Below are 6,837 nucleotides of genomic sequence, written 5' to 3'. Positions count from 1 at the left end.
TTAGGGCAAACCCAGTTAATTTAACCGGCCTGGAAGTGTCCATGTGGGCATAAATCTCTATAATACAGGCCAAACTCACCCTCTATTTTTTTCTTGCACAACTTGGAATGTGCAAATCAAATGTTTTTAATAGCATTGTCATTTTCAATATTTTGAACAGTAAAGGCCTATTCCAGTTCAATGTAACACAATTAATATCACAGATAGCAAACTGACTCCCTCGGATGCGTCATAGGCTCCGGATCAGTGGCTAGATGTACAGCGTATGCACCCATATTCATTCCATTTGGATCCTTCCATGAAGCAGCTCATTTGGCCCGGATCAATTACTTTACATACCGACATATATTTAATATGCATCAATGGGGAAAAAAGAAATGCAATCGGAAATAATATCAAAAACAGTTTATTAAAAGGACATCAAATTATTTCTTGTACATGTATGAATCATATTTATTTATAATTAGTTCGAGACAATATATACACACATACATATAGAGTAAAAACTATAGCTCACATTAGAACACAAGAGCTACAACTAATACAACCATAAATACCGACCACCTAACCCAAATACCACAATTCTCCCAGAGAATAGGTCGCAGTGGCCTCAAGTGAATGGTGGAACTTCCAACTGAGAACTGGTGTATGTGTATATATATATAAATATATATTATATTAAAATATAAATATATATTTTTAATTCTGTTCAGTGTGGGGGATGTCGACAGTAGCACGCCTCCTGGAGCTACCCCGGTTTGCTGCCAGGTTGAACCACCTAATGGCATGCTTTAGAATCTGTTCATCAGTGGATGCATGTGTGGCATGATTCTTTCTGACGGCATCTGTAATCACACAAGCAGATACAAAATCTCATGAATCCTCAGTGCAACATAGAGCAGAAATGCAGTCTAAAATCTAGTAGCTGTCTGGCACTTAAGGTGTGCTATGCTATATTTAGAGCCAATATATCATATAACTATTATGTAAAGATATAGTCAAGTAACATTTACCCAAGTAGAGAATAAAGTTGCAATTCAAACATTTTATTTAGCACCGTTAAAAAAAGATCTGGGAAAGATGGTTATTCGTAAGTTTGAACACTACTCAAGACCTCTGGGTGAATCCAAATTGTTTTCATTAAATATGAGTTACTTACGCAGGAGCAAAGTCTTAGATGTCATTTGACTGAATAATTTTTTTCCATTCATTCGGGGATGTTCCACGTTTGGCATCATGTCGTCCGATCGTTGCCAGGGAGGAAATCGAAAATGGATCGAAAAAGTACGATTAATATTTGATACTTTACAGAATGTTTGAAAAAACATTTCCATCAAACATGGTATTGTCTAGTGTTAATTACATACAATAGATTTTAATCAGCTTTGCGTGAGATTCTTAAAACAAAAAAACTCACCACTCATTAGAATGTTGACGGGATCTTTGAGCCGTTGCTCAAAAAGGTCCACTTCCTCCATTGTGGTACACGGAAACGGAACCGGGTCTCTCACCTCTGTAATTGTCTCCAGCATGCCTAGGATTTGAACTGGAACAGCTATATAAAAAAACCATTCGAAAAACAGTTAAAAAATGTAACGATTAAGAGATTTTACATAAAATATGGAAATATCAAGTTTTATACAATTTCATTAATGCAATCATAATAATCATATTCACTTGGATTCAATGTGACAGTGTGTATTGCATGTCTTGTATCGAATTAACAATTGTTAACATTTAAAAAATTAAATGATTAAAGGTTCAATTTGAATCCCATAGCCGTTTGAGGTGTTGCTCACCACAGCAGGCAATGGCGTCTGAACCACACCATGCCCCTCGCCAGGTGGGCGTGTCCCCCTGGCGTGTTCGCTGTCCTGCTGGTGATGGAGTACATGGAATAGTTAGGAGGAGGCAATGATTGGAGGGACAACTGTCCCGCTAGTGGTTGGACCCCTGTTTTGTGGGGGGAATTTTCATTTCACTGTCTCCATCAGTCTCCATAGAAATGGCTAGAAAGAGATAGAAAAAAACTAATTGGTCATACTATAAAAATGAATGACAGACGCTTTATTTTATTAAGGTAAAAGTGTTCTAAAGAATAAAATGTATACATATTTACTCACACCGGCATTGCCTTCCTCTTTTTAGGAATTGCCTCCTCTTCTGACTGGAGATCTGATGTGTCGCAAGACATATATTTCCACCAAGTAATTATCTAAAAATTAAGTCACATAAACATAATGAAAAAGTACAGAATTATAAACAGAACAATGTGATTAAAATGTTGTTTCCCCCAACATATATAACAAAGTGATTTTTTATATCCGTTTAAAACGGCCAATTAATACAATATTAATATAATACCGCATGATCCAATTACTCTGACGTCACGTGTCTGCCAGTCTGGTCCAGGTTGTTCGGCGCTTCTGACAGCCTTGTCCACCCTTTCGTCCCTCGGATAATTCGGCCAAAACGGTAGCAGTAGTGCCACAAAGCTGGTATAGCTTTGTGGCACTACTGCTACTTTTGTTAATCAACAATTCTATGAAGTGGAACATCCTGAATTACAGAGGAAAGAAACAAACAGTGTCACTTGTCACAGAAATATAACCTTCTGTTCCAAGAACTTTGAAAAAAATAATATTTTGCAACTATTAAAGTTCTTTATAACCAGGAGTATGAAAATTTGTGTTTGAAAACACGAGGTATACCGTAAAAAAAGAGATTAAACGGCAATAATAGGCGTGTTATACACATTGAAGAGAAGAAACTTTACTTAACAGTCAAAGTTGTATTCAGTTTCCCATCAATCACAGTGATGTAGTCAAAACATCTTGACGGACCCTCCGTCTAATGGTGGAGCTGGAGACAGGCCCATTCTTTCTGTTCATTTTATCTAAAACAAACCAAAATACAAACAATGTTTGAAATGCATCTTTTCTTTCAGGAAATATACAATATCTATTTGTTCTCAATTGTATTAATTTGTAGTGCTTATATAGCATGTCAAGTCATTTTTATAAAAACACTGTTACGGATGCGTGGTGTGGAGGACCCAAACGCAGCAGGAGTTTCACGAAAAACTGAGTTTATTCTCAGTACAGGAACACGGACAACACCACACGGGAACGAAAAAAGACGATCTGACACCAGACAAACAGAAGGACACAGATTAAATACACAGGGGAACGAGACACAGGTGGAAACAATCAGGGCGTGTCTGGAAACAATCAGGAAAGAAACAGACAAGCACAGGGAGGGAAGAGCAGGGAAACAGGAAACGAGACAGGGACTTCAACATAAAACAGGAAACACACAGATCCTAACAAACACTACGCTATTAAGATAGTATTTTAATGAATTAATACAAATCTGGTCATTATAAAGTTAAACAGGTTATACGGTTCCCTCTCAAATGTGTCTTTAAGTTGCTGTGAAAACATTTCCTTCCAAAGAATGTGTGCTTACCTGAATTGTAGAGATGGCGATCAACAGTGTTGTCACTTCTGTACAACTGTGAGGATGACATTGCAAATTCTAAGTTACGTGTTGAGAACTCAATACATGCAGAATTAAATTAAAACAGGTCTGTGCTGGCGCTCGCTATTAGCTCATGAGCTGGCGCTATTAGCTCATGAGCTGGCGCTCGTTATTAGCTCGCGGGCTGGCGGTTAGCTCGCTCAGCTTCCATCGCGCACCCTTGGGTTGGAGCTTAAGTAACCTAACCACTGACAATTCAGCGCTAGCTGCAGAAGATAACTCCATGAGAACCACACCTGGTAGTTAGCTGGACCAGCCCTGGCAGAGGGACACGTGCAGTAGCAACATCAGCTTATACACCATCACCAACTGTGTGTGATTAAATACGATTTTTTCTTTTAAAACCGGGATGTTACGGTAATAACTTATTGACGTTGAAGTCTAACAATACCTCAAACTTCACAAAGCAATGTTAGCGGCAGCCAAAGAAGAGGAACTCTTAAGAAAACGAGCCATAATTCGACAGTAGCAACACAATTCAACACCTAACTAACTCGTACTTCTGGCGCAAGAGCTGCAGTTTTGAAAATACCAGTTTGAAAAGTCGAAGGGCAACAACTTGGCGCATCCACCGCAGTCACAACGCTGTCTGTTGGTGCGCGGATCGGTGGCATGACCAAACCGAGTGCGACAGGAGGCGGATAGGATCTACTGCTATCTGGGATGCTTCGCACTCCGCTCGTGGTGGTCATTGCCATTGTGACGGTCTTATTTCTAGTTGACACTAAATCCTATATGGCAAGTTTCTGCTGCACTGCTCTCTTGAGGTTGAAACTTTCAAGCATGTTACATGCATTTAGCTGGCGCTTTTATCCAAAAGCGACTTACAGTTAAGTTAGATGTCTCGCTCCGGGACACCGACACTGGACAAATACTCACGGTCGCCCTATAATGCTCCTATAAAGAACAAGTATCAAAACCTATTATTTCTTCTACTTTGTACTCTTCAAATAAATGCAATATGTTTAATGTAATGACAAAAGTTAGCTACATTTAGATTCAGATTTACAGAGTTTGAATGTAAAAGTACACATTAATATAAATATAATATGATCTACCTTAAAATTACAAAGAAAATCGTTAAATTGTTAGTATGGACATAAACCTTCATATAAGGAGCTCCACATTTAATTACAGGTAATAATTGTTGTTTTACATGAATTTGTATGTCATTTAAGAAAACGGTAAAAAGACTGTATTAATAATACAGTCATCTTTCTTTACAAAAATGGGAAAAAAATGTTATTTTGTATTATGAGCATAAAACTTAAATTAACAGTTGGGTTGTTAATTTAAAGATAATGTCTGTAATTTCACAGAGTTTTGTATGTAATTTAAAAAGAAAGAAAAATACTGTAAATATTTAGAGTTATTTACCGTAAAATTAGGATCTTTTTTTACAGTGCAGAGGAATGCTTCTAAATACACTGTTTTGGTCCCCTATATATATATATATCCCTGTCTCCTTGAAGTTATGTACCATTCAAGGAAACAGCAGTGTGAATTATGTCTTGACAATGACGCATTAAAATAAGTTTTGAGTGAGCCCTTTGAAGTCTGCATGTGGAGGTCCGGGTGGTGGAAAGACCCAGGAAGTCACCCAGGAGAGGCGGGGTCATGGGTGACTAAGCGGTAGTTTGTTGTTGCCTGAACCTTCCCTTTTAATGCGTACTTTGAATATGATTTGTTGTGTTTTGTTTGAAGGTCTCTGCCAAACCCTGTAGCGCTTTCATTTTTTTTGGTCCGTTCATTACGCGTTTGAACGGCAGTTTAGTTTGTGAAATGTCAGCTCCATTTTGTCGGAGACCAGGAGGCCATCATGGTACTTTTAAGGACTTCCAGCCTCCCTCGCGTGATGATGCTCACTTCAGTGTCGGGACATGTGGAGAGAGACTGTAATGCAGTGAAATTAATTTACTTATGAATAAACTACATCTTTTCTGCCACAGGCCCAAATATTCACTTGTTATTTCCCCATTTTCCGACCGAGCAAATAATTTTAGTTGACTTTGTCAATCCGGACACATTACACAGACGGTAATTGCCATGATTATTTTCTCGGTTACCAGTTAAGAGACATAATTCCGGAACAAAGACATCAGCGTTGTGAGCAGACTGAGTTGCAAATGAGGAGAGCGGCTCATCAGCCCCCCCCCCCCACCCAGAACACTCTTCATGGATGGAAATGGCAACACAAGGCTCTTTCAACATGAATACCAGCCTCATACCGATGCTCCGACCCGGTGGTGACCTTCCCGGTATCTTCTGCAAACAGACGTCCCCCTGCAAATGGCAACATGTTTGAAATCCATCCGCTAGATTTTCCCTCTGCCATATGAGAAGAGACGATTTCTCCCCTCAGTGTCAACTCTCCCCAAAGCTCACCTTTTATCTGGTCGCTTAAAATTCATAAAATGTGACGCGATGATTACTTCTACATACGCTGCCTTTGACCTCCCGTCGCTTAATTATCACAAAGCGGCGGAGAGGAGAACGAGCCGTCGCCGCCTCTTTTGTGCCACTGTAATTGCATTCTTAATTTTGGGAGGAATACTGAGACAGCGGCTCGGCCCGATATCGCAGGAGCTACATTGTTGTTGTGGGAGGTGCTCTGCAGTTTGCATTGATAGTCACACCTTAAACGGCAATACCTTCGCACATATAACTAAAATAATGTGGCATAAGGAGGCAGAGGGTTAGCCGCGGAAAAATCTAATCTTTGGAGGCACGGGATTAATTGAATTCTAAATGTGTCAACTTGAACATCTGCAAATGTCCCTGTAAATGGAGTGACATGTAGGACTGACAGATTATTTTAGCCTGAGCATTTTTGTCAGTACGATTTACCCAAACCGGCACATTCCAGTCTTTTCAGCTTTGTACGTCAGCAACAACTATTCTGTTCTCGGATGCCCTCTGGAGACTCTGTTGAAGCAACAGCCGAGAGACGGTCTTGTTTTCTGTCTGTCACATCGGTGTCCCTCGGCCCATGGGGCTAGAATGGCTGTAAACATATCTCGACGTCGAGAAGACTTTGCAGTTACTTCCTGTGCTGGAACACGAACGGGTGCGCTGCCTTTCCACAGGACTCGTTTTGTTTCTTTTTGAATGTGTTGTCATATCTGAGGACTCAAACTGGTGCCTCTCCAACAGCACAGCGTCAGTAAATCCCATATAACCTTGTCAAGGTCGAGCTTTTGAAGATAACCCGATTCTGTTGCGATTGTAACAACATAGATAAGAAATATACATTTTATAATCAAATATTGATTTTTTTTTCCTCCCTTTTTTTCCAAT

At 39.5% G+C, this 6,837-nt stretch overlaps 1 long non-coding RNA gene across 2 annotated transcripts; it reads right to left on the bottom strand.

Annotated features, from left to right (window-relative positions):
• Positions 1–390: 390 nt before the first annotated feature.
• LOC130206312 (uncharacterized) lies at positions 391–2,503 on the bottom strand. 2 transcript variants are annotated; one of them, XR_008834082.1, is made up of 5 exons: positions 2,365–2,503; positions 2,124–2,215; positions 1,800–1,874; positions 1,160–1,555; positions 391–845 (listed from the first exon to the last, which is right to left on the bottom strand). It is a non-coding gene; the product is annotated as an uncharacterized LOC130206312 (long non-coding RNA). The 2 variants fall into 2 exon arrangements; XR_008834081.1 differs by lacking the exons at positions 2,124–2,215; positions 2,365–2,503 and having other exon boundaries at positions 1,800–1,969.
• Positions 2,504–6,837: the final 4,334 nt, after the last annotated feature.

This window comes from Pseudoliparis swirei, chromosome 16 (genome assembly GCF_029220125.1).
Source record: "Pseudoliparis swirei isolate HS2019 ecotype Mariana Trench chromosome 16, NWPU_hadal_v1, whole genome shotgun sequence".
NCBI lineage: Eukaryota > Metazoa > Chordata > Actinopteri > Perciformes > Liparidae > Pseudoliparis > Pseudoliparis swirei.
This window is presented reverse-complemented; position numbering and strand designations above follow the sequence as displayed.